The 22,866-nt window shown below is 55.2% G+C and overlaps 1 protein-coding gene across 1 annotated transcript in view; it reads left to right on the forward strand.

The window, feature by feature from the left end:
• Nucleotides 1–522: 522 nt before the first annotated feature.
• ZNF469 (zinc finger protein 469) overlaps nt 523–22,866 on the forward strand; it is a 285,469-nt gene continuing 263,125 nt past the window's right edge. The window contains exon 1 of the mRNA XM_082436887.1: nt 523–916. The gene's annotated coding sequence lies outside the window, so the exon portion shown is untranslated. The remainder of the gene's footprint in view (nt 917–22,866) is intronic.

The following is a 22,866-nucleotide window of genomic DNA, read 5'->3' on the forward strand; positions in this document are numbered from 1 at the left end:
GGGTAGTGGGGCTTCAGGACCCGCTTCGGGTCAACATCAACAATGGCCGTGTTAAGCTCTCGGGCTCTGTTTTCCCGGGGGCTCACGAGAGTTGAGGGCGCCGTGGTGGGAGTACAAAATGGGCACCTCAGGGGCGCAGCTCGGAGGAACGGCGACCCTCCCCCCCACGGGCACGTACAGCCCCCCTCCCCACCCTGGGGTCACTGGTGTGTGCGTGTGGGTGCTGTGAACGGCTGCTGGACGAGGACGCCGGTCCCGGAAGGAGCGTGACCGCTGAGCATCCGAGGGGAACCAGCGGGGAGGCTGGTATCCGCCCGGCCATGCTTCTCCGCCCCCCCGACCCCCGCGCCCACCAGCCTCCCGAGCCTGCGGGTGGGTCTGAGCCGCTCCACGCTCTGAGGGAAGCCCCGCAAAGGAGCCCGGCCAAAGGCAGCCCCCCAGAGACCTGCGGGCTGGTAGCCCCAGGGTGGACGTCTCCAGAAATCCCTGCCGGCAGGTGCGCCCTCGCTGCCTGGGGAAGCGGTCCGGAGGGTTAAGAAGCGGGCCCGCTCTGCGGAGAAGCATCTTCCGGCTCCTTGCACATGTGTTCAGTTTACGAAGGAGAAGCAGGAGGGAAGCCAGCCGGGGACCAGGCGCCGCTCCTTCGTCCTGGAGCACACGAGACTGGGTTTCTTCCAACCGCGCCTCAGCAGGCACGAGCAGGGTTAAGTGTGTGCGAGGGGAGAGGGAATCCCAGACCGCCCGGAACTTGAGACTTCCCAGCTGAGGGCGAAGCAGCCCGGGGAGAGGCAGCGCCAGCCACCCTGCGGTTTCCGCAGGCACCTGGGCCCTCGGAGTAGGGGAGGACACGTCAACAGCCTTCCCGTCACACGCCACCCGCAGGACACGCGGCAGACGTGCCACGGCCGCCTCCGGGGTAAGTGCAGGCCCTCTGGGTCCCCGCCGGCTGGCAGCGGGGTGTGAGATGAAGTGCTTTCATTAGGAGGTGGGATATGCTGGTGATAGGGCTGGCTGTGTCTTCTTCTTATTAATGCATTCAGATTTGCAACCAAGTCGTGACAACAAATGCAGTCTGGAAACATCTTTATGGCAAAACAAAGCATTCTGCTTTCCTGTTGACAATTCAAGTGCTGGACCGAAAGCCAGAGCCCAGAGGCAGATTCGTTTGGCGCGTAGAGATCTGTCTGCGGTCTCTGCTCTGAGGGCGCAGTCAGGGTCTCCCTCCTTCTTTCGGGCCTTCTATTCTTTGCCCGATTTATTCTTTTTTTTTTTTTCTGTGATATGTCCCCGGTGACAGTCTTCTGTCTCACCACCCAGGCTCGGATGTGCCGCAAGCAGGCCCGATTAGCGACACTTTCTGCTCAATGTGCATCTCATTATGGCTGTTCTGAGCAAGTGTGGAGACAGGGCTGGGCCCCCCGACCCACCACGGGCGGAATGGGGGACTCGTGGTTGCGTATAACCTGTCACAAGCCTGCGCTGTGGGTAACAAGACATTTTACCAGGCATGGGGCCGCCAGTCCCTTCGTAACGGTTTCACTTGAGCAAGTTTCGAAGCAGGTCACCTCCTGGTGCTTTGATGTGTCTGTCTCCCATTATACGGTCAGGCCACCAGCAAAAGTGACAGTCGCAGTTTCTGTGCATAGACTTTCTGAACCACCCCGGGAGGGCTCGTCCACACGTGCAGATGCACCCACCGCCCTCACTCTTGGGCCTCCGTAGCAATGAAGGATGGCAGCCCCCCATGGGTTCTGGTTTCTTTTATTTGTTTGTTTTTAAATTAAAATACAAAAGCCCACCTCTTAAATGGTAAAGGAAAGATGAAAGATGAGACTTGGCAGTCCTGTTGCCTGCAGAGCTGGGATGGTAATGGTAATAACAACATAGTAACACTGATAATAATAGACAGCTTCCCAAAGGCCCTGTGTGTTGTGCTTTTATTTTTTCTTATCTCATTTGATTTTGCAACTACCATTTTCAAATGAGGAAATTGAGGTTGAGGATCTCGACCAAGGACACATACCTAGTGAGTGGCAGAAATATTAATCCCAGGGTTCCGATAATAAGTCCCATGTTTTGTGCTGAAGCCGTTTGCCCCTTCCTTTGTTATTCTCCATTACACCCGAGTGCTACCCTAGAAAACCCCCAGTAGGCAGAAGGTGAGGCCCAGCTGGAGGCCTCTTACGATGTGAAAACTTGGTGTGTGTGTGTTTAAAATCCAGCAGTTAACGGGGTTAGATCTATGTCTACCGTCTACTAGTAGGTAATTCAGAGATCCCAGAATGATGATATGAACTCAGCACTGACGTGATCTAGTGGGGAAACAGATGGAAACGCGAGCCTCTAGGAAGCATTTCTTGGCCCTTCTGCCACGTACCGCGTGTGCTTCCATAGGGCCCTGTATCCGCTAAATGCTGTCACAGAGGAGAAGGCCCTGGATTGTTAGCGGGATTTCTGGGAGGGGCTCAAGTGGCAGAACAGGAAGGGAGATGGATGAGGTTGGCCACAGACCAGCCTCAGAGGTTGCTTCTCCTGAAGTGTCACTTTGCTTTGTGCAAGAATCTGACGTGACGTAGAATCTCGGGAAGCCGTTGCCATGTGGTGGCAACTCAGTCTCCCCGCGTCCTGAGTGGTAGCAGAGACGGCGGGGACGGCTTCTTGATTGTTGAAAACATGGGCAGGATTTCCCGCCCCGCCGAGGATGGGGTGGGAACTTGGGGCCTTCTGATGCCCTGGGCTCCCGTCGGGTCTGAACCTGGCGGTGGTCAGGCTTCCAGATTTGGAAATGTCAGCTGTCGGGCACCCCCATCGTCTTCCTGGCTTGGACTCCAAGAAGAGGGTCCCTCCAGGCCGGGAGTTCGGTTTAAGCTGAAAAGACAGAAATGAGGTGCTGGGCGGGTGAGCCCAAGCCCCAGGCACTTGCGGCTGGCGTGTTAGCTGCCGGGAGCCGAGTGTGTTTGTCCCCACCGCTGCCTGCTGGGATCTCTACCCTGGGTTTTGAGTCCCATGGCGTGAGTTTTCAAGGGGGAAGACTGCCAGGCTCCAGGGCGAGTGCTTACTTCACGGTTCTGATTTTCCTGGCAACGGTGTCCCAAGTCGCCAGAGTGCGGAGGCTCCTGTAGGTAGGAAGGGCCCTCGTCCGCCTCCCCAGACCTGGGCTCGGGCTGCCGGGGAGGTCATGAGGCTCCGTCTCCAGAGTCTGCGATTCCTGCACCCCGAGCACCGGCCTCGGGTGCTACCGCGTCTGCCTGCGGGCAGCAGGGCTGCGGGTTTGGCTGGCCTCTGTCCCCTCCGCCAGGCCCCTCACTCCTTAGCTGGTGACGGGGGGCACGTGGGTGCAGGTCCCACTCTGTTGCTCCCCCAACCTGCTGAGTCCTCCCTTACCCGAGGCTGCCGGAGCCAGCCCCGCCTCCCTCCCGGGACCCGCTTGAGACCCTCCTTGCTGGGCGCCCTGCACACGCGCCAGGTGGGCCCTGTGGATGGGTGTGGGCGTCTGCTTCCCGTTCTCCTGCAGGGAGCGGCTCTCACCCCGTGGGAGCTGTGGGCCCTGCCTCCCAGGTGGGCGAGGGGCGGGCACATCCCTCAGGAGTGGTCAGAGCGGCCCCTTAGCTCTGGCTCTGGGATCAGGCCTGCTCCCGAGGGGCCGGCTTTCCTGTCTCCTGCGCGCCAGGCCGTTGCTGTCGTGGTGTTTCATCCTCACGTGAGTCCCCATAGACGAGCGGGGTGAGTTATCTTAACCTCGTTTTATGGTCACAGAAGCTGGACCTCAGCGCAGTTAAGGCGCTTGCCAAGGCCACCTGGCCGGAAGCTCTGAGCCCCCCGGCAACCTGGCTGTGCGGAGAGGGGTCATCTGGCTCCCAGACGCGATCTTAAAGAGAACGCAGCAGATTTCTTGAGCTGTAACTCACGTACCGTTCAGTTCACTCATTTAGAGTCCAATTCTGTGGTTTCTAGTGTGTTCGTGGAGTGGCGCAGCCCTCACCATAACAATTGCAGAACGTGTTCGTCACCCCAAGCAGAAGCCCCGTTCCCGCCAGCAGTCACCCCATCTCCTCAGCCCCTGGCAGCCCCTGACCCTCTCAGTGTCTCTGTGGATTTGCCGGTCGGGACGTTTACCCTGAACAGAATCAGATAATATTTGGCCTTTGTGTCTGGCCTCCTCCCTCAGCATCACATCTTCAAGGTGCATCCACGTGGCAGCCTGGGTCTCTAGGTGAGACCCCAGCCTTTCCCGCCAGAGCCGCAGAAGACGTCCAAAGACTCAGGGGGAGGCTCGGGCTTCATCCAGGGCACTGCTTCACGTTTCTCGTGGAGAGTCTGTGTTCTGCCCTGTTCTCCATGTCATGACGAATAAACACAGAAGGCTGTGGACCCCTGGCTGCCTGTGGCCAGATTTGCTAAGCCAGCAGCCCAGACACCTTTCACCATAAATGCGTGGGACCCTGCTGGCTTCCCTCACCACTTGGACGTGAAGAGGAATTTCCACCGTTGCAAGTGTAAAAGCCATTTCCGGGAGACCCTGGGGGACATTTTCAAAATAGTGTATGAGCTGTGTATTTGAAAGCAAACAGCCATCTCAGGCAAGACAAGTGAATATGTGTCATTGCAGGTGGACAGAGTGTTGAGGACCTGCCTGAAGCACTGTGTTGTAAAGGATTCCAAAGCCCTGGCTTTGGAATTTTGGAGATTGATTGATGATGTCTGCCGTGGGCTGGGGAAGGGGTGACAGTGAGCTGTGTGGTGGCTTCTGGTTGGTGCAGATTTGGTTGGAAGGGAGAAGCCTGGATCCTGGAAGCCAGGGCCGGGCACACTCAGAAGGCAAGTGTTTACACCAGCCCGTGTGTGTGTGGACGGAAGGACACGTCCTCAGGCCCAGCTGCGCGGACCAGGCCGAGTTTCAGGAAGGCGGAGTCTGGCCCAGGCCCAGCAGGCTGGTTTCGGGAGTCCGGGAGGAAGTCATCTTCCAGGTCATCCCCCTCTGAGTAATCGAGGACTTAATAACCAGAATCTCTTGCCTCACCACATCTGGCAACGTTTGGGCCAGCACAGCGCGTTTCCTTCTTGGCCGGTGGGTCCCCGCGGAGGGAGCGGCGTGGATGGGCGCCAGCGCTGGGCCGGCTTCCAGCCCCCATCACATGCCCCGCACCTCTGAGGTCAGCGCGTTGCAGAGGCGTTACGAGCCCGTCCCCGCTCCGTCCTGCCCCCGGCGCCTCCCCTGCTCGTAATTAACGGACAGTCCTTGGCAGACGGGGCTCCTGAGGAGTATTCCTCCAATGGAGGGACGGGGGGTACAGCGGACGCCCACGGATGAGGCCGGAGGAGGAGCCCGTGTCCCATCTCGGGGGTCAGGTGTCTGGATGCTCGCCGCCAGGTCCCAGCGCTTTCCTTCAGTGTCCCCTTAATTATGCGTCCCCTTTATTGGCCTAATTCGTTTCTCTTGAGAGGTCAGCTTTTCCCCTTAAAAAGCAACCCAGATAGCAAATGTGACCAGAGCGGGGAGGGCGTGGTCAGTCTGTCCCTGTCTGGGCTGACGAGGTTGTCTTGGGGTGTCACCCCACCTCTTCCTCACCCACGGTTTCCTCTGCTCTGCAGCGTGCAGGCAGGTGGGCAAGGCTGGCCTGAGGCTGCTCCCGTCCCGGTTAAGCGCCTGGGAGGTGTTCATCCTGTGCAGTCTGGGGCGAGGGGGTCGCTGCCAGCCAGGAGAGGGGACCCCAGGTGGCTGCCGCTCTCCATGTGGCAGGGTGACCTCAGCGTGGTCCCTGCCGCCCCTGCCACGTGGACCTCGCCAGGCCCACGGGCGGGTGCGTGTCCCGCGTGCCTCTGCCTTCTTAGGCCCGTGAGGGCGGGTTATGAGTTTCTGTTTTGAGATGAGGTGACTGTGAGGGGCTGGAAGGTGGCCCCCAAGACACCCCCATCCTGATCCCCAGAAGGGCGGATATGTGACCGGACACGGCGGAAGGACTTCGCAGGTGTGGTTGCGCCAGGGATTGGAGATGGAGCGCTTCGTGGGTCGTCCGGGTGGGCCGGGCATAACCGTGGGGTCCTCGTACGAGGCTGGGGACTAAGCCTCTGGCGTTGGGCCCGCCAGGCCACGTGGGTGTTGCGTTCCAGTCCAGCCCCCGGGACGGGGGCTCCATCGGCGAGTTCACGTCTTACCTGCGAACATCTGGTGGGTGTGAGCAGGTGTCCCGAGCAGTGGCCACCCACGTGGGGCGAATTGAGAAAACCCTCTGCTATAAAAACATTGTCCCTGAGGCACACACCACATGGCCTGGATCCCCTGTTTACAATCCTGTTTTGTCCTCACTGCTCAGCTATGAAATGCAAACCCTCCAAGGAAGAAGCCGCATGGAACATTAACGTTTTAGGGTGGGAAGTGGCTTTCACAGGACGTCCAACTCCAGCCCCTTCTGGAATGACCCAGTGCGACGCCACTTACCAGAACCCATGGGGAGGGCGGGGGTAAAACAGCGCGGAGTGTGTGATTCAGCAGGCCTGGGCGGGCCTGGGAACCTGCATCTCTCACACGTTCCCAGGAGGCACTGCTGCCGCTGGTCCAGGGTCCACACTCGGAGAGCCCCCTCTGGTTCACGGTTGGGCTGAACTGGGGGCTCCCCCAGCCCCTGGGTTCTGGGAAGGACCTCTGGGAGTGTCCCTGGGTGTCCCCAGGTGGTTCTGACGCAGGTTGCTCACAGGGTCTGTGTCACAAACGAGCGATTCCACCTGCAGGACCTGACTTGCTCGAGGTCACCCAGCCTGGCGCCCGGCCTCCTGGGCTCTCTTCAGGCCGTCGTCCCTTTGCCTCCGTGCCAACCAGTGTGGAAAAGATGTTCTCCTATTGTGAGCGGCAGCTGCCAGCTAAGAATCCTCGTGTGGCTGTTAAAAGCCTCTCATGGCAAATACCTCCTCCAGGAGAGACAGCTGCTCCGTCAGAGGTGGGCATCAGAGCGGTGGGTCTCGAGCGAGGCGGACCCTCCGAGGCCTTCAACCAGGATAGGTAGCTGTGCAGGTTGGGCTTTCCTGGCGAGCTCACCCTGAATGCGTTATTCATGAGGGGCCCAGGTGAGCTGGGAAGGACCCACCGGGCAGGTGCCAACCTCTCGACAACCTTGGTGCAGCCATGATGGAGAGGTAGGCCTGTGTCTCACGTGCTCGCCTGTCTTGGCCTCTCTGGGGCCCCAGGAGAGACACTGGGGTCCAAGGAGCTGCAGGGAACCGGGAAGCAAACCGCCTGTTGCCGCCCGCACATCAGACCACCTCCTGCAGTGGGGCTGGCGGTGCTGCTGCCTTTGGGGACCTTGAGAGACGCTCTTTTTACTTAGAGCCGGTTCCCATGGCAGCTGGTCGTGGCGTGGCCAGGTTCCCCGGGATTGGCGATGCCCTAGGCGAGGAGAGGGGACCAGGCGTCTGGGAAGCTGGGTTTGAAGCCCAGCGTGTTGGCGGGACGCTGCACTATGACCTCGGGCCCTCGGTTTTCTCCATACAGCAGGGCTGTCGTGGCCTCCGACCTATTGTAAGCGGTCAGCAAAGGGCCGCTCTTGGGACGCGTCCAGGGCCAGCCCTGTGGGCCGCCACCCCCGCCCCCACTGTGTCTGCTGGGTGAAGGGCGAGGCGAGGCGGGGGCCGCGACAGGATGAACGAGGGATGCGTTTGCTGTGCGCAGCCGCCGCGGTCCCCTGGGCAGAGGTTCTGGCCTCCCCAGGAACGTGGGGACCTGCTGTGAGGGCGTTCCTGCTCGGCCACAGGGCTGGGGGGCGGACGGCGGGCTCCGTGCCGGACTTGTGCCTTGCGACGCGGACCCCACTGCCCCTGATTGTCTGGGTGACACCAAAGAAGTGCCCCTTCCCGACAGCGGGGCCCAGCCTGGCCCCCACCTGCAAGTGGGGAGAAGAGTGGCGAGCAGCTGGGTCACTGAACGTGAAGCTTGGACTGAGCTGGGGCCCTGGGCCTCGAGGCTGCTGGGCAGGACGCACCCCTCCTGGGCAGTCAGGGGGGACAGAGGGCACGGCCGGAAGGGGGCTCTGGGCTTCAGCTTGTCCGCTGCAGCAGGGATCTGGATTTGGGGGCACAAACGTACAGCCAAGAAGAGACCCCTTCCTGCTTTGGGGGAGGGATTTGTGCACCGGTTCCGATAAGGGTCTTAGCTATCTGCACGAGCCTCATACACTTGGAAAAATCAAATCTACCGAACAAAAGCTAAATCCCAGTTTACCATTTGGAGGATAAGTGGGCCCCCCTTGACCTGCACTGGCACCGCCATCGACTCCACGCGCCTGTTCCAAGGGCTTTGACCCGCGCTGTTTATACTTTTCACCATACCCGGTCCTCGTTCTGCAGGTGAGGACACAGACGCCACCAGAGATAAAAAAACAAAACGCTGTCCAAGGTCACGGGGTCAGCAGATGGTGGATCCCGGATGAAGACGGGATTATCTTACCTGAAACCCCAAACTTCTTTCGACCACACTGCCTTTTCTTGTGTTTAGGGCATGACTCAGTCGAAGCCACACTTAAAATAGCAGTGTGCAAAGGTGGCAAATGGGAGTGCGCAAGCCCCAGATGGTCCCAGTATTTATTCCTGGTGGATTGGATTATTTTTATGCGTCATTGTAGTTTCTAATTTATCTACAGTGAATATATATTATTTTCATAATCAGAAAAAACGTTATAAGGATCTTTAAGAACACAGGGCATGATGTGCTAATCACGTGAGTCCCGGCGGGTGGGGCAGTCACCTCCTGAGAGAGGCTGGCGTCTAAACCACTGACGGCCCCACGTGCAGCCGTGTGGTCAGGCCTTTCTGGCACACGCCGTCATCCCTTCTCTCCTCCCTTCCTGATTTAACCCTGACTTGTCTGGGGTGACAGTGGGCTCCGTTAAAAATACTTCCAAGGCTCCCCTGTGGTTAGGGCTGGTCATGTGGCAGCTCAGGTCAAGGAGATGGTAGCCGAGTGTTCCTCATAAGGCTTTGAGGGAAGCAATGAGTTTCCTGCTTAGAAGGGACAGACTCAGCCTGCGAGCACTGTTTACCCTTCCCCCTCCTGCCTGGAAGGCAGATGTGATGCTCAGAGGTGCAGCAGCCATCTTGTGTCATGAAGACAAAAGCCACACGCTAAGGATGGTGGAGTGGAAAGAGAGGAATTGGGTCCCTGATGGCATCGGGCCCCGTTCTGCCACTGGACTTCTGCTCCATCCTAACTGATACTCCTTCCTGTCTATTCTCTGGTCCAGTGTCTGGTGGCCCCAGTATAATAAAGATGCCCTGAGCACGACAACTGTCTCCAAAAGACATCTTCTCATTTTGCTTCCTCCTTGAAGACATGGTCCCTAGCTGCTGTAGGCCTTGGGGGTAAACTCTAGGACAGGCTGAGTTCATAGCATCTGCCCTCCTGGGTGGGGATGTCCTAGCGTGGGCTTGTGGCCACAGAAGTGGTGGCCCAAGAGCAGCCTGGGGAGCTCTGCTCTGCGGGAGGGGAATTTGGCCCTGGGCACATGGGTGAAAGTGGGGGGTAGCGGGGCGGGGGGGGCTCTGGAGGCAGGCTGGGGTTTGTGGGCCAGTTACTTGACTGAGCTTAGAGAAAGAGGTTTTCTCCTGTGCCGAATGGTGACCGAGGTCTCTGCCACCTCACTGGCCTCTCGTAAGGATTAAATAAGACATGCAGGTGCCCACATGCGGTGTGAGTGTCCTGGGGCAGCTGTGGCAAATCGCCCCGGACCTGGGGAGTTACAGCAGCAAGCGTGCCCTCTCACAGCTCTAGGACCAGAAACCCCAGATCACCTTCACGGGGCTGGAATCGAGGTGTCTCAGGGCCGCGCTCCCACTGGCAGCTCCGGGGGTGGGGGGTCCCTCCGGCCTCTTCAGCTTCTGGTGGCTCAGGCGTCCTGGGCTTGTGGTCGCATCACTCCAGCCTCTGCCTCAGTAGTCACCTGGCCTCTCCCCTGGCTCTGTGCCAAATCTCTAAGGACACCTGTGACTGCACTCAGGGTCCACTCGGATAATCAGGGCCATCTCCCCACTTTAAGATCCTCAGCTCAGTCACACCCACAGAGTCCCTTTCTCCAGGTGGGGTCACATCACAGGTTCTGGGACGAGGACCTGACGCCTCTGGGGCGTTATCGTGCCACACAGGTAGTGCGCAGTTGCTCCTGTAAGAAGGGCCTGGCCGTCCCCATCTCCGACCCGGCTCAGCTCGGGGAACAGGTAACCTTCCAGCCCTGAGTGGACGACAGGAGAATGCATGGGCTGATACCACAGAGCCCTCCGTGCGTGTGACTTGAGTCCTGCCACACGTGTGACGTGCGACAGCTGCTTTCATGTTACGTGTCCTGCACTCTGTGATTTTTCCTTCAGGGAAGATTCTATGAGTCGCCAACATACGATTAAAATTAGACTTACTTTGCAAGAAAGCATTTTCCTCACTACTCCACCCTTCCTTTAAATAATATGAACGATACAGTCTTTACTTAAAAATGCAACAGCAGCCTATCATGTAATGCAGGCGTTCTCAAAGTGGGGCCCCTAGGCCAGCAGCAGCAGCACCTGGGAAATGCAGATTCTCGGGCCCTGCCCTGCCCTCCTGGCTCAGGAGCCCTGGGTGAGGCTGGCCGTTCACAGCCCTCAGAACACTGCTGCAGCGCAGGTGGCCAGCCACTTTTCTAAGGAACGCTTCCTCCCAGCCTGCTACATGCTCCTCCCAGGACCAGCCATGCTGCTGGGAGAGGCTCCTGGTTTTGTGAATCTGCTGAGGGAGGGGCCAGCTCAAGGGGACAGGGGACACTGGCCCAAAGGAGGGCCACCCAGGAGGCCACTTACTAAGTGGTAAACACTGGTGGCCAAGGACGTTGCGTTCACATTTACTGAGACTTTGGGAAAATGTTTGGGGCACCGTTGGCCAGGGATTTGCAAACATGCCTGCATGAATGTAGATCACTGCAAATGCTTATTTTTAAAAAGGAGAAAATAAAAACCCAGCATGGATTTTGGTAGACATGGACAAATTTATTCTAAAATTTATGTGGAAAGGCAAAGAACCTAGATTTTTAAAGTGGGAAGAACCACTCTACCTGTTGCTAACACTTACCTACAGAGCTGCAGCCATCAAGATAGGGTGGCGTCAGCGGAGGGACAGAGGACAGAAAATGGGGCAGAACAGAAGGCCCAGAAACAGACCCACTCAGACGTGCCCAGCTGACCGGCAATAAAAGTGCAAAGGCCACTCCCCAGAGGGACCACGGCCTTTTCACCAACTGACACCGGAGCAGCTGGGCATCCAGCTACCTTGCACCTCATACTAAAGTAAGCGCAAGATGGGTCGTGGACTTGAATGTAAAACAGAAAAGGACAAAACTTTAGAAAAAAGAAACAGGAGAAAATCTTCAGGACCTGGGCCAGGCAGAGAGTTCTTAGACCTGACATGCAAAGCACAGCCCCTCCAAGGGTTGTCAGAAATGTACTGACACCCATAAACTGGGCTTGATCAAAATGAAAAGCTTCAGCTTAGTGACAGACTCTGTGGAGAAGACGGACAGACGAGATCCAGGCTAGGGGAAGACAGTTGCAAACCACAGAGCTGACAAAGGACTTGGGTCTAGAACATAGAGAACTCGCAAAAGCCAACAGTAAAAAACAACCCAGTTAGAAAGTGGGCAAAAGACATGAACAGACACTTCATCAAAGAGAGATATGGGTGGCATATAGGGCACGAAAAGATGTTCAACATCATTAGCTGTTGGGGAAATGCAAATGAAAACCACAGTGAGATACCACCACACACCTGCCAGCATAGCTACAGTCCAAACAGTGATAACACCAAGTGCCGGGAAGATGCAGAGAAGCTGGGTCTCGTCTGTCGCTGGGGGCATGCAACACGGTGCAGCTCTTGGAAAAAACGGTTTTGCGCTTTCTTCTAAAACTCAACAAGCAACCCGGCAACGACACTCTGGGGGTGCTTATCCCAGAGAAATGAAGACCTATCTTCCCACGAGAACAGTCACTGCAGCTGTATTTCTAACAGCCCCAAACTGGAAACCGCTGTGATGTCCTTCACCACCATGGAAAACTAGTCGGCAATAAAAAGGAACGAGCTCTGTGAGTGGAGAGCTGCTCACACGCACACACGTGCACACACGTGCACACATGTGCTCCTAGAGCTGGCAGAACCTGAATACGCACGAGGCCTGTACGGACCTCCTGGTCTGGCAGCTCTGATGCCCTCCTCCGCCTGTGCAGGATGTTACTGCGGGGAAGATGGGAATGGGGAAAGGGGTACGGGACCTCCTGCACATGTCTTTCCAATTTCCTGTGAATTTATCATCATTTAAAAATTAAACATTTTAGGGACTTTCTTGGCGGTCCAATGGTTAAGACTCCGCGCTTCCACTGCAGGTGGCACCAGTTTGATCCCTGGTCAGGGAACTAAGATCCTGCAAGCCATGCAGCATGGCCAAAAAAAGAAAAACAAAGAAAGAAAGAAATTAAACGTTTTAAAGAAGGGGAGAATCGAAGAAAAAGCACCACGAATTCTTATTTTGTCCCTTTAATCTTTTTAACTTGGGGAAGTGACTAAGTCCTCTGAACAGCCGGCGCCTGAGTCACGGGGAGGCTCTGGGGACTCAGGCTGATCAGACCCCAGGGAAGGCGGGACTTTCCCGGGAAGGCCTTGACCCTGCTGAGCTCCAGGGGAAGCCTGTCTCTCTGAGCCTTGGGAATGGGTGAGTAACCTACCAAGTTGTCAGGCGGGCTGGGAGGGGGAGCATTTGAAGGTTGTGTAGTTTACTTACATTTGTGGCTGTTGCCATCGACGTGTGCACTCTGTCCAGCCAGCAGGTACTTACTGAGCACCTCCTGTGTGCCAGACACAGAAGGCAGAGCGGAGTGCAGAGGGGTGAAGCCGCTGGCCCCAGGTCACACAGCCAGTGCGTGGCAGAGCGGGGATTTGAACCTGACACTGCTTCTGGAGGCCACACGCTCCAGATGCGGCTTCTGGAGGCCCAGTCCCCACGGCTGGACCGGCTGCCTCACGTCCTGGGGGTCTTCGTCACCCTCCTTCCTCAGTGTGGACGAGTCTGGGTCCACCCGGGTCACCCAGCTCCACTAGTGGAGGGTGGCTGCGGTGAGGTGTGTCTGAGCAGCGGTGGCTCAGCCGGGAAGCCCTCGGCGGGGTGCAGCCCACTGTCCTCCCCGAGTGTTGACCCGGCCCGGGGCATGGACTGTGCTGAGGCCGGGCTCCTCGGGCAGCAGAGGCCAAGAGTGCAGAGCCGGTCTGGCCTGAGAGCGCAGCGGTGCCTGTGGGTCCTTGGCCACCGGAGCGGTCTCCCAGCCTCGATATGCCCTGTCCGTCGGGAGCACCGCCAGGTGTCAGAGGGAGGGAAGCCCCCGTGAGCCCAGAGGCTGTCCCGCAGGCTCTGCGCTTGTCCTGCTGTGGACGGGAGGCCGCTTAGTGAAGGGGGAGGCAGCACACTCGGGGGCCTGAAACCTGGTTAGAGGCCCAGCTTTGAAACTTCCTGCTGTGTGACCTCCAGTAAGCCCCTTGACCTCTCTGGGCCCTAGTCTCCCACCGACAGGCTCTGACAGGCTGTGTGTTGGGGTGCAGCGGCCTCTGCCCTCCTTTGCACCCTGATCGAAGGTGAACATCTCCTTCTCTCTAAGTAGCAACCGGCCTTTGTGGATGGCGTCTTGTTACCTGGTCGCCTGTCCCAGCATCATGATTGAGAGACAGTGGTCCGGATGAGAGGAAGAGGGACACAGCACATGTTCAGGGCCGGCTCCCACCCCTCCCATCGCTGTGCTGCCACGTTCCTGTGGGGGAGGGGCACCGCCCTGCACCTGTACCAGCGGCAGCCCCCGGGGGGGTTTCCGTTCCCTCACCCAGGAGTTTCGTTCCCCGGCTGTGCTGCGGGTGGTCCTGGCTCAGACCAGGGCCCCTAACCCCCGGGTGCCATGGACCCCATCTCGGAATAAAGACTTCTAAACGTGTAAGATAAAAACTCTCTTCTGGACGTACAGAGGGGCCCAGCTCCATCGTGGGACAGATTCCCGACAAAGTAAATCCGGCGAGTGAGGCGTGAGCTCCTCACAGAGCTGAGTGGCCGCCCAGCAGCTTCTGGACTTGGATGCAGTGCCGAGCACAGACGATCCCACCGGCAGCAGAGGCCCAGGTGCCGCAGATTCTCCCCCACGCTGAGACCGACGTTTGTACCTGAAGGAAACGCTCCAGTTCACTAAATGAAGATGTAATTTTTTCCCACCCAAGGTCATGGAGTTCTTTATCCGTCCTGGGGATGGCAGATGGACCCCCGGTTAGGCTGGTTCAGAAATGACAGGGCCTGCTCATCGAAAATACATATTGCTGGGCCCCCCGGAGAAGGTCAGATCCTGAATCCCTACGGGCAGCACTGGGAATCTGCATGTTAAGCCACGCCCCTAGGTGATGTTTATAGCACTAAAGTTTGGGACTTTTTCGAGAATGCAGGATGGGTTCTGATAACTAAAGTCTCAGTGTGTTTCTGCCGCAGACCAGGAGCCAGATCCCCAGGCCATGGACAAATGGCCGCGAGAGGCCGGCCTCCCTCCCTCGCTCCCTCCCTCCTGTCTTTCTTTTCTAGGCAGTCACGCCTGTAGACATGTTTTTCTCTGTGGATGGCTGTTACCAGCACCTCTGTGTTAAAAAGTTGCCTTAGAGCTTTCAGAGGTGCTGTGTTTCTTCCAGGGTATGCGGGGGCGTGGGGGGGGCTTCTCCAGAGGCTTGGGCGGTGCTTCAGGCCTTTGGACTTTCCTCAAGGGCCGTTCGCAGCCGGGCTCAGAGGGGCGAAGGCCTTGGGGCTAGGGCCTCACGCCAGCCGCCACAGGAAGGGACAGCAGGGAGGCCCCAGTGTTCGGCCGTGCAGGGTGGAGGGCCCGCTTTGGGGCCGGTAATGGACCGAGGAGCAGTCTGCATTCGGTTCACTTTCCACTTAATCTCTATGTAAAGCTGAACATCAGCTTCCGCGTCTGAAGAGTGCGGAGTAAATGAAACACAGATGTTCGGCCCATTATCGGTGCACCAGATAGGTTCACTGTCCTGTTTTCTTCTGTACCGAGTGGGCTGATCTGGGCTCGCAGCCACACCCGGCCGTTTCCTGGCAGTGAGACCCCAGTGGAAAAGGATCATTTCAAAAAGAAGATAAAATTCGGACTGTAAACAGTACAAAATGCACGCATGTCAGAGATTTTATGCAACTCGTTAACAATGAGGGAAACAGGGAGATGTCGCCCATGTTTCAGAGGTTTCAGAGAACTCCACACGCAGGCACCAGTGAGGAACATCTGCGGGTTTACACGTGGGCTGAGCCATCCGCTGCTGCACCTGCCTCTCTGTGGACCAGAGTCCCTGCGCCGTGATCACCCCCTTGCGGGCACAGGGCTGGCAGCGTCACTGGCAGTGAGGGCGGAGAGGCAGGCGGGACTTTCTCCATTTCAGAGCCTTTGCAGGTTTCCTGACACTGGTAACTGTTGAATGGTAATGACGTTCCCCCAGCCCCCACGTTGTCCTGAGTGTAAAGGAAAGAGATGGAGGGAGGAAAGGCTGTGCAGAGGCTTATGTGCATCAGGTTTGTAGAAGCCGAGGGGCTCGGGGGACGCGGTACAGCCGTGCTTTCATGTCAGCTCTTGGCTCGGCTGGAGCCGTTAAAACTTACCGCCCTGTCTCCTGTCTTCCCCCCCCACCCCAGTCCTCCTTCAGAGCAAGTTCCCTTGACCCCGAAGCCGGGCACACGGGCGCCCGCAGTGCGTTATCACTGTGGCGCATAGTGAGAATGCCCTCCGGCTGCTGGCAATCACCTTTTTTTTTGTTGTTCACTGGTTCCCTTTCCAAGCCAATTGCTCAAAGCAACCAGACACCCAAGTTTCTGGCAGAGTCCCTCCCGCGGTGTGCAGAGATTCATGACGCCTGCTACTGCCGGGGGCCAGGGCCAGGGCCAGGGCCAGGGCCTGGATGCCATCCACTGTGGGGGGGGTGTCCGCCGTGGAGCTGGAGGCGCAGGCGCGGGAGCTGTCCTCTGCCCGGGGGCCTCCACCCGCCAGGGCAGCTGCTGGCCGGCCAGCGGGCCTGGATGTCAGGGCAGGTGCGCTGCTCCCAGCGTCTCCCCCGACGTGCGGAGCGCTTTGAGGAAGCAGGCTTCGCCCCACTCCCCAAGCCCTGGTCTTTGCTAGTTGGGAAACGTCAGAGTGGGCGCGGGCGAGGGGAGGCAGCTCGCCGTGCGTGAGGGGTGTGCACGCCCGCAGCCTGTTCCGAGCATCGTGGGGGGGCCGCTGGCCGGCCTGGGGAGCCCGCCTGGTTTGCCTGTCCTGACCAAGTCGCTCGCAGTTTGGCAAGCAGTCCCTTCTGGGGAGGCCGCTCACAGCGCCGGGGGCCTGGCTCTCCCACCGACAGAGCTGCGGAGCCCCCCACGTCCACACGGGGTTCTGGAGGGAGAAGCCACTGGCAAAGCTGGCTCCACGTGGGTGACGAGCCCGGTCCTCGAGGGTGTGGAGCAGGCCTGGGGCCGTCCTTCCTTGGCAGTGCCTCTGGACATGCTCTCTCTCCAGGGCTCGACAGGGGGCTCCAGGCCCCTTCCTCTGCCTCGTGCGAGTCACGGGAACGGCAGATGATAAACGCATTCGTGCCTCTGAGCTTTGTTTCCATTTCATGGGGTGATGTCATCGGCCCTTTCGGGAGGCGTCACTAGCTACAGGGCTGGGAAGGGAAGCCGAGGGGCTCCCCTGAACCTCATGCGGCTGGGGGACGTGGCCCGATGTCAGTTACTAGGGTCACCTGAAAACTCATCAGTGGCAGGAGGCTGGGTGTCCCAGGCCTGAACCCCGAAGTGGAGGCGAGACCTGCCCCCCCACCAGGGCAGGCGCCGCGCTGCATCCGCAGAGCGCTCAGCTGGGCTGGCGGGGCTGGTAGCGTCCAGTCTGCCAGAAAGCGTGAGTCACCACAGCTCCGGTGGACCTCATGGGCGAGGACAGATGGTTCCCACGCACCCTCTCCACTTGGCTCCTGGCGGGCAGAAGGCACAGGGCAGAGGAGCTGGAGGGTGGACCTCTGCCATGTCTCCTGGGGGCTTTGGGGGCGGGGACCCCTGTCCGGGTGACAGAGGCCGAAGTGCCCACGTGGTCTCCCGCGGCACCCACGTGTCCTCAGCCTGGGCTGGCCTTTCCTGGACCTCAGACCCAGGTGTTTGCCTTTTGAGGGCCTGGAAAAGCCCCATGATAAGGTGGATGTTTTGTCCCCGCGCCTCATGGGCCGGATGCCTTCTGCGTGTCCTGCACGGGCCTGTGCTAAGTGTCGCCCTCACTAGGACCCCCATCCGCATCAAAGCTCTCCAAGAGGTTAACCCTAGTGCGAAGATTAAAAAAAAAAGAAAAGACAAACTCAGAGAATTTAAGAGGTTTGTCCAGAGTCACACAGAAGATAGAACCTCAGCTGATGCATCCAACGCCACAACACAGGCTGAAAATTTCAAAACTATTGATTATGGTTATTGGATGGGCAAATGCATTTAACACTCAGAAGGACATTATTAGCAGAGGAATGAAATCGTCCTTGAAAGGAATTCGGCTTTGGCCGCACAGCCTTTGCCGTCTGGCTGTGGACCATGGTGCTGGCTTGTCTGCTCCAGTCTGGCCCTGGGCCTGTGTGAGAGTGAGTAGGTGAAATTCCAGAAATAGTTAAGCATATCTATACTTTATTCCAGTGACCTCAGAATAATAAATCATTTTGTCTGTTGTTCGGTAACCTTCAAGTCCTGCCTTCCTAATCCCTAATTGGCAAAGCAGTTGCAACACCAAATTGCATAGTTCTGATGTAACTATGTAAATATTAACATGCTAGGTCCCGGCTTTGGTCGAGTTTACTCTTTATAATTCAGGCTTTATTTTGTCAAAAGACGCCTCTTCTTCCTTATTCCACTGGCTGCTAGAGTTTCATTAAAATGTGTAAAGAGATGGAGTGGCCTCTCTTCCCCATCCCAGCTGTTTCCCTCCCTTTTTTCAATCCCACACAGAAATAAATAGTATAAATGAATCCTCCACTGCCCCTGCCAATTAATTATCCACATTTTGCAATTTTGTTTCATCAATTCCTCCCTCTCCGGCCCACCCCGCTCCTGCTACCCAAGTCCTTAAAGCGAACCTCAGTGTGGATTTGCCCGCTGGGCTGGGACATCGGGGCCCCTCGGTCCACTGGAAGAGCCCCTACTTGCCTTCCGCCGGGGGCTTCAGCGGCGGGTCAGTGAGCCTGTGTCCGAGGCTGCGTCAGGGATTGACTGTCTATCGTTCCTTCTGCGTGTCTTAGCGATGGTTCTTTACAGAGAAGGACTTTCCTGCTTCATACAGGATCATGTTGGTAAGTAAAGCAGGGAGGGGGAAACCAAGCGTTCATCCTGATGAACCAGCACCCTCCAAAACCCACGCGTGTGTTTTAGTGTGGTTGTGACGCCAGGGTTGTTCGTATGCTGCTTTGCTTTAATCTATTGCAGTCTTTATGTTTTCGATACTCAAATCCATCCTCGGCCAGTGGGAACCCTCCAAGATTCTCCTGAGTCCTTTTAAATTCTAATGTTTTAATTTTAATTTTTTCATGTTAAATACTTTTAATCTTTTGAATTTTACACGTTGATGAGTTTGGACAAATTTATGCATGTGTGTAACCAACATCACAATCGAGATAAATCACTTTCATCAGCCCAGTCATATCGCCCCCACCTGACCTGCTTCCTCTCACAGATTAGCTAGAATTTCATGTAAACGGAACCATCCAGTGTGTACCTTTTGTGCGTCGGGCTTCGTTCACAGCGTAACGTTGCTGAGATCTACCCGTGTAGTGTTATTTAGCGGAGGTTTATCCCCCTTCGTTGTCGGCAGTGGTGGGTTGTTGGATGTGTGTGTGTTCCCGTGTTGATGGACATTTGGGTTCGTTCTGGTTTGGGGCTGTGATGAATAAAGGTGCTGTGAACCTCCATGTACAAGCCTCCGCGTGCGCTTGCCATTTTCATCTTCTGGGCTCGTACCTGGGAGTGGAGTTGCTCGGTCTTAGACTAGTGTAGGCTTAGCTTCATAAGCAGCTGCCCAGGTGTTTTCCAGCGTGGCTGTTCCCTGTGCACTTGGACCAGCAAGGTGCCCGAGTTCAGGTGTCAGGGCTGGGAGGAGGCTGAAGTGAGTGAGGTGCCCACTCTCGGTGTCCCCCATGGCCAGGCCTGCATGAGCCCAGAGAGGGCGCCCCTCACACGATCACCCGCATGCCTCATTGCCCCCCATCCTCGCTAGCCCTTGGTACTGTCAGCCGTTTTAAACTTTTTTTTAGCCATTCTAATAGGTGTGTAGTGGTACACGTAGTGGTTTTAATTTTCATTTTCCTAGTGACTAATGATTTTGAGCATTTTTTCATGAGCCTATCAGCAATCTTTGATGAAGTGTCTACATTAATCTTTGATTCATTTTTTATTGGGATATTTTTCTTATTAACTGAGTTTTGAGAGGTTTTGTATGTAGTCTGGACACAAATCCTTGATGAGATACGTGTTTTGTGAATATTTTTCTCCCAGTCTTGGCCTTGCTGTCTCATTTTCTTAACAATATCTTTTGGAGAACAGAAGTTAATGATGTTTAACTTATCAATTTTTGTTATGGTTCATGCTTTTTTTGTGTCCTCTCCAAGGACTATTTGTCTATCCCAAGGTCATGAATAATTTTTCTTATGTTTTCATCCAGAAGTTTTATTAATTTAGCTTTTATGTTTAGATCTGTGGTCCATTTCAAGATAATTCTTGTGTATGGTCTGAAGTGAAGGTTGAGATTCATATTTGTTTTTCATATGGATATGCACTTGTGTGAGCATTGTTTGTTGAAAAGACTGTCCTTGCCCCCCGCAAATTACTTGGGTACCTTTATGAACATGAATTGACTATTTACATGTGGGTCTATTTCTGTGTCTCTTCCTCTGACCTCGATATCTGTCTTTGAACTAATAACCACCCTGTCTTGGTTATTGTGGCTTCATAGTGTGCCTTAAATACCATCTTCTGAATTTGTTCTTCTTTTTCAAAGCTGTTTTGGCTGTTACAGATCCTTTGTATTTCCCTTTAAACTTCAGAATTGCTCTGTCAGTTTCTACGAAAACAACCTGCGTGTCCTTGCCTGGGATCGGGTTGAATCTATGGGCCAGTGTGGGAAGAGTTGCCATCTTGCTTTATTGACTTTCCTGGTCCATGAACATAACATAGTCCGCCTCTCCTTTTACTTGGGTCTCCTGTAACTTCTCTCAGTAATGCTTGGTAGTTTTCATCCTCAGGTCTAGCACGCATTTTGTTAACGTTTCTCTGAGCATTTTAAGATTCAATTGTAAGTGATATTTAAGTTTCTTCTTCAATTTCCAGTTGCTTGTGCTTATACAGAGGAATGCAACCGATGTTCAGTATTGACCTTTATCCTGAGACCCAGCTCAGTTCTCGTTCTAGTCATTTCTTCTTTTTAATTCCTTGGGGTTATCTAGGTAGGCATTCACGTTGCCCAGGAATAGAAGTTTGTTTTTTTAATTGAAGTATAGTTGATTTACAATGTTGTGTTAATTTCTGCTGTACGGCAGAGTAGTTCAGTTATACATATGTGTACATTTTTTTATATTCTTTTCATATTCTTTTCCATTCTGGTTTATCACAGGAGACTGAACATAGTTCCCTGTGCTGTGCAGTAGGACATTGTTGTTTATGAGAGTAGAAGTTTTACTTCTTCCTTTCCAACCTGTGTTCCCGTGTTGTCTGTTTCTGCCCTTCTGCTCTGGCCTGGACCTCCAGCATTAAAATAGAAGTGAGGCAAGCGGATACCCTTGCCTTGTACCTCACATTAGTGGGGAAAGTCCAGTATCTCACCATTAAGGCCTGTGTGTGCTCTGGATTTTACATGGATGCCCTTTATCGGGTTGAGGAGGTTTTATTCTATCTCTGATTGGCTTGGAGTTTTTATCGTAATTCGTTGCTCAGTTTTGTGAAAAGCTTTCACTGCATCTTTTGAGAGGATCTTATTGTCTCCTTTTTTCCGCTTGAAATGGGGAATTTTGTTGATTGATTTTCAAATGTAAAACCAACCTTGCATTCCTGGGACAAACCTCACTTGGTAATTATGTGCTATCATTTTCATATGTTGCTGGAGATGATTTGCTCATATTTTGCTAAGGAATTTTGTGTCTGTGCTCATGAGGGGTCTTGGCCTGTTGTTTCCTTGTAATGTCTTTGTCTGGTTTTGGTATCAGAGTAACAGGCCTCATAATGTGGATAAGAGATCATTCCCTCTCTCTTTATTTTCTTAATGAGTTTGTGTGATTTTTAAAAATTAATTAATTAATTTATTTTTGGCTGTGTTGGGTCTTCGTTGCCGTGCATGGGCTTTCTCTAGTTGTGGTGAGCGGGGGCCACTCTTTGTTGTGGTGCGAGGGCTTCTCATTGCCGTGGCTTCTCTTGTTGTGGAGCACGGGCTGTAGAGCGCAGGCTCAGTAGTTGTGGCTCACGGGCCCAGTTGCTCCGCGGCATGTGGGAGCTTCCCGGACCAGGGCTCGAACCCGTGTCCCCTGCATTGGCAGGCGGATTCTTAACCATTGCGCCACCAGGGAAGTCCCAGTTTGTGTGATTTTGATGTTATTTTTTTTCCTTAAATTTCTGGTAGACTTCAGTGATGAAGCCACGTGGACCTCAGGATCCAGCTAGAATGTAGTTGTTTCACCTGTTTTCAGTGTTTCTTATGGTTACTTTCTATGTAGTCAGTTGATTCTGATTTTTTCATTTGCCACGGCAGTGTCAAGTTTGATTTCTCAATGCTTGTATTGGGGCTTACAAATAAAGATAAGAAGTGAGCTATAGGACAGGGTGTATTCAGATGTGGCAGTAATTGTGCGTTTAGATTAGAAAGACTGAAGTATGAAAAATGGTACGTGCTGGGCTGCAGTAGGAGGGGCCTACAGGTCACCCTGTCTCCCCAAACTGTTGTGTGTGGGATTCAGATGGATTCAGGCTAATGGTGGGTGTGGGTCTCCTTTTGATTTGGATTCTGTGCTAGAGACGAAGAAGATGAGATTTGGTGACAGCCAGAGCTGTGTTTAGGAGGAAAACTTTTTTACTGGAAGCAGCGCTTACCCCTGAGTTACCAGAGGGTAAATGGGTCTTAAAGGGGTCTTTCCGACCCTGCAGATCAGAGTTTCTTCCCAAATGCCTCCCTTGGAAACACGTTCCACAACATGTAAGCAGGAAGCTCGTCTGTATGAATTGCGATTCCATGCTAAGATGTGTGTGTCCTGGGAAGGAGCGGGGTCTGCACGTGGGGATCAGGTCACTGTGGCCCGTGCCCGGGCGCCGATTTGGGGTACGGGCTGGTGCAGCGCTCTGTAGGATGGCACTTCTTTGCAGTTTTACATTTAATCCCACCATAGAGCCATATTTAATGTTTAAAATAATTAGCAGTTTAACTCCTGTTCTCACCTCCAATCCTCCAATGAAATTAATGCTCTGGGAACTCACCCATTTTCCTGCTGCACTTGCCCCACTTCACGAGCTGGCCCGGCTCCTCTGGAATGTTCTCTCCACCTGCGGAACCTGAGCTTCTAAGCCGGGGTGCTCCCTCTGTGGTGTGAAAACCGTCAGCCCAGGCGAGAGGACCTTTCCCAGCGGAGCAGGGATTTCTCCCCCCACCTGTCCAGGTGTCCCTCTGCCCCCAGTGTGACGTCTGCCCTCTGCACTTCTTCACCACCTCCGCAAGGTAGAGCAAGCCCCTCTGGACCGTGGATTCCCAGGGCTGCCCGGGGAGGGGCCAGGACCCCTGCCAGGGCCTTTCAGGGGCCTTTGCTGCCCGCTTCCCATGACT

This window comes from Balaenoptera physalus, assembly GCF_965194825.1.
Source record: "Balaenoptera physalus genome assembly, chromosome: 19".
Classification (NCBI taxonomy): domain Eukaryota; kingdom Metazoa; phylum Chordata; class Mammalia; order Artiodactyla; family Balaenopteridae; genus Balaenoptera; species Balaenoptera physalus.